The sequence below is a fragment of the Leuresthes tenuis genome, unplaced genomic scaffold (genome assembly GCF_036924035.1).
Source record: "Leuresthes tenuis unplaced genomic scaffold, fLeuTen1.0.hap1 SCAF_17, whole genome shotgun sequence".
NCBI classification, from domain to species: Eukaryota; Metazoa; Chordata; class Actinopteri; order Atheriniformes; family Atherinopsidae; genus Leuresthes; species Leuresthes tenuis.
In genome coordinates this window covers 29,712,114-29,721,724 of record NW_027325371.1, presented here as the reverse complement: position 1 = coordinate 29,721,724, position 9,611 = coordinate 29,712,114, and the positions used below count along the sequence as shown (strand labels likewise).

The 9,611-nt window shown below is 40.5% G+C and overlaps 1 non-coding gene across 1 annotated transcript; it reads left to right on the top strand.

Annotated features, from left to right (window-relative positions):
* The first annotated feature begins 4,813 nt into the window (after window positions 1–4,813).
* Window positions 4,814–4,927, top strand: LOC140274296 (U5 spliceosomal RNA). The gene has a single exon (XR_011908263.1). It is a non-coding gene; the product is annotated as a U5 spliceosomal RNA (small nuclear RNA).
* The last annotated feature ends 4,684 nt before the right edge of the window (window positions 4,928–9,611 follow it).

Below are 9,611 nucleotides of genomic sequence, written 5' to 3'. Positions count from 1 at the left end.
ACTTGCATCCGAAGACCTCCGCCCCCACTTTTGTTGATATTTAGTCGGTCATTCGCACCTTACCCGCTTTTGGCAAACTATGACCTTCTTGCAGCCAAACACCTCTGATCTCGTTTTTGATGATGTAAGGTTGGGCATTCAGACCTTGCTTCACCTGCTTTTCACCAAATATAGTCGGACATTCACACCCACTTGCATCCGAAGACCTCCGCCCCAAATTTTGTTGATATTTAGTCGGACATTCGCACCTTACCCGCTTTTGGCAAACTATGGCCTTCTTGCAGCCAAACACCTCTGATCTCGCTTTTGATGATGTAAGGTTGGGCATTCAGACCTTGCTTCACCTGCTTTTCACCAAATATAGTCGGACATTCACACCTTCTTGCAGCCGAACACTTCCGCTCCACCTTTTAGTGTTCTATCACACTTTTTTTCACCGCATTTTATACATTATGGTTGGAAATTTTCAACCACTCTCATCCGAAGACTTCTCCTCCCGCTTTTGTTAATATATTTGAACTTTAGTTGAACATTCAAACCTTCTTGCAGCTGAACCACCTCCGCTCCATGTTTTGATCATATATGGTCTGGCAATACTACCTTTTCTTACCCGTTTGTGAGTAATTATGGCTGGACATTCACACCTACTTGCATCCGAACACAACCTCTCTCGCTTTTGATGATGTATGGACCGGCATTCTTACCTTTTCTAACACATTTTTCAGCAATTATGGTCGGAGATTCACACCTACTCACAGCCGAACAACTCCGCTCCCGCATTTTATGGTGTATAGTCGGGCATTCTCACCCTTTCTCATCAGCTTTTTGCAAATTATGATCTGACATTCACACCTACTTGCAGTCGAACAGCTCTGCTCCCACTTTTGATTATGTATGGTTGGATATTCGAACCTTTTCTTAACTGCTTTTTACAAACTTTGGTTGGACGTTCACACCTTCTTGTAGCCGAACACATGCACTCCTGCTTTTGATGATGTATGGTTGGGCATTCGCACCTTTTTTTTACCCATTTTTCAGGTATTATGGGTGGACATTCACACCTTCTTGCAGCTGAACACCTCCTCTCCCACTTATGATCATGTGTGGTTTGATTTTCGAAAATTTTCTTTCATGTTTTCTAGCAATTATTGATGGACATTTAGACCTTCTTGCAGCTGAACACCACCTCTCCCGATTTTGATGATGTATGGACCGGCATTTTTACCTTTTCTAACACATTTTTCAGCAATTATGGTTGGAGATTCACACCTACTCACAGCCGAACAACTCCGCTACCGCATTTGATGGTGTATAGTCGGGCATTCTCACCCTTTCTCATCAGCTTTTTGCAAATTATGATCTGACATTCACACCTACTTCCAGTCGAACAGCTCTGCTCCCGCTTTTGATTATGTTTGGTTAGATATTCGAACCTTTTCTTAACTGCTTTTTACAAACTTTGGTCGGACGTTCACAATATCTTGCAGCCGAACACCTCCGCTTCCGCTTTTGATGGTGTATATTCGGGCATACGAACCTTTTCTTACCCGCTTTTTACAAACCAAGGTCGGACTTTCACACCTTCTCTTAGCTGAACAACTCCGCTCCCTCTTTTGATTGTGTACAGTCGGGTAATTTAACCTTTTCTTACCCGCTTTTTACCATCTATGGTCGGACATTCACACCGTCTTACAGCGGAACACCTCCGCTCCCTCTTTTGATGATGTATGGTTAGGCATTCGCACCTTTTCTTACCCATTTTTCAGTAATTATGGGTAGACATTCACACCTTCTTGCAGCTGAACACCTCCTCTCCCGCTTATCATCATGTGCAGTTTGATATTTGAAAATTTTCTTTCATGTTTTCTAGCAATTATTGATGGACATTCAGACCGTCTTGCAGCTGAACACCTCCGCTCCCACTTTTGATGGTGTATAGTCGGGCTTTCGAGCCTTTTCTTCCCCGGTTTTTACAAATTATGGTTGGACATTCAGACCTTCTTGCAGCCGAAAACCTCCACTCCCTCTTTTGATCATACATTGTCGGGCATTCGCACCTTTTCTTACCCGTTTTTTACAAACCATGGTCGGACTTTCACACCTTTTAGTAGCCGAACAACTCCGCTCCTGCTATTGATTGTGTACAGTCGGGTATTTTAACCTTTTCTTACCCGCTTTTTACCAACTATGGTTGGACATTCACACCTTCTTACAGCAGAACACCTCCGCTCCCTGTTTTGATTATGTATGGTTTGACATTCGCACCTTCTCTCACCCGCCTTTTACTATGGTCGGCCATTCACAGCTTCCTCTCCACCATACTTGTATGGTGGGATATTCACACCCACTTGCATCCGAAGACCTCCGCCCCCACTTTTGTTGATATTTAGTCGGTCATTCGCACCTTACCCGCTTTTGGCAAACTATGGCCTTCTTGCAGCCAAACACCTCTGATCTCGCTTTTGATGATGTAAGGTTGGGCATTCATACCTTGCTTCACCTGCTTTTCACCAAATATAGTCGGACATTCACACCTTCTTGCAGCCGAACACTTCCGCTTTTAGTGTTCTATGAGGCATTCACATATTTTCTTTCACCGTATTTTATAGATTATGGTTGGAAATTCTCACCCACTCTCATCCGAAGACCTCTCCTCCCGCTTTTGTTAATATATAGTCGGGCATTCGAACCTTTTCTTACCCGCTTTTTACAAATTATGGTCGAACATTCACTCCTACTTGCAGCTGAATACTTCCGCTCCACCTTTTAGGTATGTATGGTTGGCATTTGCACCTCTTTTTATACTGATTGCTGAAGATTAAGTTGTTCTTTCTCAAACTACAAATTTTTTTTAATTGTTGAAACTTGATTTGAAGTGGATAAATAAGGAGGACAAACAGTTTTAAGTCAGGCTGATAGAAGGAATTAATTTTATAGCAAAATCTGTATTTCGTCATATGTCGAGAGATGCTTATTGCTGAAGAAGTTCTTTCTCATTCTACAAAGTACAACGTTGTTTATCGTTGAAACTTGATTAGACATGAATAAATATGAAGGACAAAGCAGTCTTAACTTGGTTTGAGTTAATGAATTCTTTTTATAGGAGAATCCGAATTCATGCATAACTCATAAAATAGAGCTTATTTTCGGATTCCTGAAGAATGAGTCTGGTTCTTTCTCATAATACAAAGTTTGTTGTTTATTGTTGAAACTTCATCAGAAGTGAGGAAATAAATGAATGCTTATCAACAAATGTGGGATCTAAACTCTAGTGCTTCCTCTAAAATAATTTCCTTTCTCAATTTAGAAATGTGTGTGTGTAAGTCACAACACCCGTGACACCAAAACGGCTTTCTTTTCTCTACACTCTGCACTATGAGCATACACACCAAATCAGAAAGGCTTTTTTCTCTCTTTTCTACATTATGGACTGTGGGGACACAAAACCGCTCTCTCTCTTTTTTTTTTTTGATTGTGTGCCAGGGGATTGTCTCACGTATTAGATTATGCTTAAGATACGAATGGGTTTATCAGTCACATCAGAATCCATACATACTGATCCTCCCGTAATAAAATGGTCGGATCTTATCAAACACACTTTGTTTCTTGTGACAATCAAGTCAGCGAAACAGCGTATACACGTCAAGACACTGAATCAAGTTTGCCACAAGAACTCATAAGTTTGGCAGTATTGCTCTGCCGTCAGCAATCATACACCCATTTTATTTTCGTGAGACATGTGCAAACACCTGTTCATCTACTGTTCTATCACTATGAATTAGTGATCTATTATCAATAAGGATACTTCTACAACTACTATCAAAGTATGTCCGGACTTCTTATGTTGTCAGTTGCTATATATGAATAAGTGGGTAGCTACTGACAAGCATTAAGCATGTCACACAGCCCAAACATATAACATTTCAGGACACACCACACAGTTAACAACCACAGTGAAGTGTCAAAGCCCAAACATGTAACATTCAACAGGACACTTACACAACACATTCAAATCAAACAGTCAGACAACATACAAGAACATATACCCCAGCCGGCATTGCTCCCTGCCTATTTTCTTACAGCACACTATGTGTGCGCACACCTTTATTCACAAACTCTTCAACTTATACTCTTTTACCGAAGCTGCTACAGCTTGATTGGCCGAATACCCTTTGATCCTATTTCGGTGAATTTGACATCTGCCTTACATATAACAGATTAGCGGTTTAGCAGTTTTAATTTAGTTTGAGTGAAGGAATTCATTTCATAGCAAAATCCGAAATCGTGAATAACTCATGAAAGTAAGCTTATTCTCGGATTCCTGAAACTTTAGATTTGCTCTTTCTTTTACTGCAAAGTACAACGTTGTTTTTTTTGTTTAAATCTTTCTAGACATGGTAAATATTAAGGACAAAGCAGTTTTCACATAGTTTGAGTGAAGGAATTCATTTTATAGATAAAATCCCAAGAGTCTGCTGAGAAAAGAGAGTGAATGCGAAGTAGACTTTAACACGGCTATGGGAGCGAGCCGAGTGTGGGCTAACCGGGAGAATTGCTTGAAAGAAACGCGACACCGAATGAGCGATCAGAACAAAGCCTCAATACGGGATTCTCGTGGTGTTTTTGTTGCTGCCTTGTCTTTTGCACAGAGTAAAAGACAAGGCAGCCATCGAATAGGGCCCGATTGTTCCTAGTTGGTCAGCCGAGGAGCAAGGGGGGGGGGGAGCAAGCGTCTCAACCAAGCAAAGCTCACCATGGGGAAGGTGGCTATGCCAACTAGCCTGATGCCCTGCTCCCGCAGTGACGGATAATCGTACTCTGGTTTCTCTTCATAACGTACAAGTCTTTCGCCTTTTACTAAAGATTTCTGTGGAGAGCAGCACTAATGAGTTGTTTCTATTTTTGGCAGGCTTTACCTTTGCGGGTGAAGCCCTTTCTGTCTTTGCAAAAGAAATCTTCTTACTGTGCAGAGTGACTTCTCTGAGTAGAGTCGCCTTACTTGTTGCGACTGTGCCGATGTTCGAAGCTGGAGTGCAAAGTTGTTGCTTGAATGGTGCTTGCTGGAGCGTGCGGGAGTGCAAAGTTATACCATTTAAAAGGGCTGAAGAGTGCTCAGTGCAGCGGTTGGGCGACACTCTGGCCACCTTGAAAACCGAGGTTACATCCACTACCAGGGGCAGCCCAAGTTCTGCCGCAAGTGTGGTGAGCATGGGCACCTGGTTGAGGCTTGTACCAAGGTGTTATGTGGGAAGAGCAGAGAAATTGGGCAAACTTTTGGAGAGTGTCCAAATGGCAGGAAATGTAATCTCTGTGGAGAATTAAATCACCTCTTCAGAGATTGCCCTAAATCTTTTGCCAACAAATTAAAGACGGTAAAGCCACAGTCAAGCCAACAAAGAGAAGGACCAAAGGTGGCAGTTGGTGAACAAAGTGAAGAGGTTGACCCAATAAATTCAAACTTCCCGCCAAAAGCTTGGATTGGAAGTGAGGAGCAAAAAGGGGAGGGGCCTGTAGAGGCCTCACCACTCAGTGTTGAAGTCTGTGAGAATTCACAGGCAGAGGGTGGAGCTACGCTAAATGAGGAGGAAGAGCAGACAGGTGAGTCTAGTGAAGATACTCACCTCCCCGAAGGTCAACAGAAGGTCAATTTGTTGATAGGCATTCATTTATTTCTTCACTTCTGATGAAGTTTCAACAATAAACAACAAACTTTGTATTATTAGAAAGAACCAGAATCATTCTTCAGGAATCCGAAAATAAGCTCTATTTTATGAGTTATGCACGAATTCGGATTCTCCTATAAAACGAATTAATTAACTCAAACCAAGTTAAGACTGCTTTGTCCTTCATATTTATTCATGTCTAATCAAGTTTCAACGATAAACAACGTTGTACTTTGTAGAATGAGAAAGAACTTCTTCAGCAATAAGCATCTCTCGACATATGACGAAGTACAGATTTTGCTATAAAATTAATTCCTTCTATCAGCCTGACTTAAAACTGTTTGTCCTCCTTATTTATCCACTTCAAATCAAGTTTCAACAAATAAAAAAAAGTTGTAGTTTGAGAAAGTACAACTTAATCTTCAGCAATCAGTATAAAAAGAGGTGCAAATGCCAACCATACATACCTACAAGGTGGAGCGGAAGTATTCAGCTGCAAGTAGGTGTGAATGTTCGACTATAATTTGTAAAAAGCGGGTAAGAAAAGGTTCGAATGCCCGACTATATATTAACAAAAGCGGGAGGAGAGGTCTTCGGATGAGAGTGGGTGAGAATTTCCAACCATAATCTATAAAATACGGTGAAAAAAAATATGTGAATGCCTCATAGAACACTAAAAGCGGAAGTGTTCGGCTGCAAGAAGGTGTGAATGTCCGACTATATTTGGTGAAAAGCAGGTGAAGCAAGGTCTGAATGCCCAACCTTACATCATCAAAAGCAAGATCAGAGTTGTTTGGCTGCAAGAAGGCCATAGTTTGCCAAAAGCGGGTAAGGTGCGAATGTCCGACTAAATATCAACAAAATTTGGGGCGGAGGTCTTCGGATGCAAGTGGGTGTGAATATCCCACCATACAAGTATGGTGGAGAGGAAGCTGTGAATAGCCGACCATAGTTTGGAAAAAGCGGGTAAGAAAAAGTTTGAATGCCCGAACATACACCATCAAAAGAGGGAGCGGAGGTGTTCCGCTGTACGAAGGTGTGAATGTCCAACCATACTTGGTAAAAAGCGGGTAAGAAAAGGTTAATATACCCGACTGTACACAATCAATAGCGGGAGCGGATGTGTTCGGCTACAAGAAGGTGTGACAGTCCGACCATGGTTTGTAAAAAGCCGGTAAGAAAAGGTGCGAATGTCCGACAATGTATGATCAAAAGAGAGAGCGGAAGTTTTCGGATACACGAAAGTTTGAATGTCCTACCATAGTTTGTAAATAGCGGGTAAGAAAAGGTTCAAATGCCCGACTATACACCATAAAAAGCGGGAGCGGAGGTGTTCCGCTGTAAGACGGTTTGAATGTCCGACCATAGTTGGTAAAAAGCAGGTAAGAAAAGGTTAAAATACCCGACTGTACAAAATCAATAGCGGGAGCGGAGTTGTTCGGCTACAAGAAGGTGTGAAAGTACGACCATGGTTTGTAAAAAGCAGTTAAGAAAAGGTTCGAATATCCAACCAAACATAATCAAAAGCGGGAGCAGAGCTGTTCGACTGCAAGTAGGTGTGAATGTCCAGCCATAATTACTCACAAACGGGGGAAGAAAAGGTAGTATTGCCAGACCATACATGATCAAAACAGGGAGCGGAGGTTCAGCTGCAAGGTGTGAATGTCTGACTATAGTTTGTAAAAAGCGGGTAAGACAAGGTGCGAATGCCCGACAATGTATGATCAAAAGAGAGAGCGGAGGTGTTCGGCTGCAAGGTCTGAATGTCCAACCATAATTTGTAAAAACCGGGTAAGAAAAGGCTCGAAAGCCCGACTATACATCATCAAAAGCGGGAGCGGAGGTGTTCAGCTGCAAGAAGGTGTGAATGTTCGACTAAAGTTTGTAAAAAGCTGGTAAGACAAGGAGCGATGTCCCGACATTGTATGATCAAAAGCGGGAGCGGAGGTGTCCAGCTGTGAGTAGGTGTGAATGTCCGACCATAATTGCTGAAAAATGTGTTAGAAAAGGTAAGAATACTGGACCATACATCATCAAAAGCGGGAGAGGTGGTGTTCGGCTGCAAGAAGGTGTGAAAGTCCAACAATGGTTTGTAAAAAGCGGGTAATAAAAGGTTCGAATGCCCGAATATACATCATCAAAAGCGGAAGCGGAGGTGTTCAGATGCAAGAAGGTGTGAACGTCCGACCAAAGTTTGTAAAAAGCAGTGAAAAGCGAGAAAAAGCTTTTCGTGAGTTTTGCATGATTTGGGATTTTGCTTATAAAATGCATTACTTCACTCAAACTATGTTAAAACTGATTTGTCCTTCATATTTACCATGTCTAGAAAGATTTTAACAAAAAAAACAACGTTGTACTTTGCAGTAAAAGAAAGAGCAAATCTAAAGTTTCAGGAATCCGAGTATAAGCGTGCTTTCATGAGTTCTGCACGATTTCGGATTTTGCTATAAAATGAATTGCTTTGCTCAAACCAAGTTAAAACTGCTTTGTCCTTCCATATTCATCAATGTCTAGATCGACTTTAACAAAGAAAAACATTGGACTTTGCAGTAGAAGAAGTTCAAATCCATCTACATATTGAAAAATACGAAGGACAAAGCAGTTCCCACTTGCCCATAAGAAAATAAGCTTATTCTCGGATTCCTAAAACTTTTGATTGGCTCTTTCTTTTACTGCAAAGTACAACGTTGTTTTTTTGTTTAAATCTATCGAGACATTGATAAATATGAAGGTAAAAGCCGTTTTAACATAGTTTGAGTGAAGGAATTGATTTTATAGATAAAATCCCAAATCATGCAGAACTCCTCAAAAGGGGCGTATGGCTTAATCACAAGTGTGGCTCTTTCTCATTCAGGGTAGTATGAGGAAGTTTATGCTTGAAATATATGTAGAAATGGGTACATATGAAGGACAAAGCAGTGTTAACTTAGTTTGAGTGAAGGAATTCATTTTATACATAAAATCCCAAATCATGCAGAACGTACGAAAAGAAGCTTATTCTCGGATTCCTGATCCTTCAGTTTTGCTCTTTCTTCTACTGCAAAATACAATGTTGTTCTTTGTTGAAGTCGATCTAGACATTGATAAATATGAAGGAAAAAGCAGTTTTAACTTGGTTTGAGTGAATGAATTCATTTTATACATAAAATCCGAAATCGTGCAGAACTCATGAAAATAAGCTTATTCTCGGATTCCTAAAACTTTTGATTGGCTCTTTCTTTTACTGCAAAGTACAACGTTGTTTTTTTGTTTAAATCTATCGAGACATTGATAAATATGAAGGTAAAAGCCGTTTTAACATAGTTTGAGTGAAGGAATTGATTTTATAGATAAAATCCCAAATCATGCAGAACTCCTCAAAAGGGGCGTATGGCTTAATCACAAGTGTGGCTCTTTCTCATTCAGGGTAGTATGAGGAAGTTTATGCTTGAAATATATGTAGAAATGGGTACATATGAAGGACAAAGCAGTGTTAACTTAGTTTGAGTGAAGGAATTCATTTTATACATAAAATCCCAAATCATGCAGAACGTATGAAAAGAAGCTTATTCTCGGATTCCTGATCCTTCAGTTTTGCTCTTTCTTCTACTGCAAAATACAATGTTGTTCTTTGTTGAAGTCGATCTAGACATTGATAAATATGAAGAAAAAAGCAGTTTTAACTTGGTTTGAGTGAATGAATTCATTTTATACATAAAATCCGAAATCGTGCAGAACTCATGAAAATAAGCTTATTCTCGGATTCCTAAAACTTTTGATTTGCTCTTTCTTTTATTGCAAAGTACAACGTTGTTTTTTTGTTTAAATCTATCGAGACATTGATAAATATGAAGGTAAAAGCCGTTTTAACATAGTTTGAGTGAAGGAATTAATTTTATAGATAAAATCCCAAACCATGCAGAACTCCTCAAAAGGGGCGTATGGCTTAATCACAAGTGTGGCTCTTTC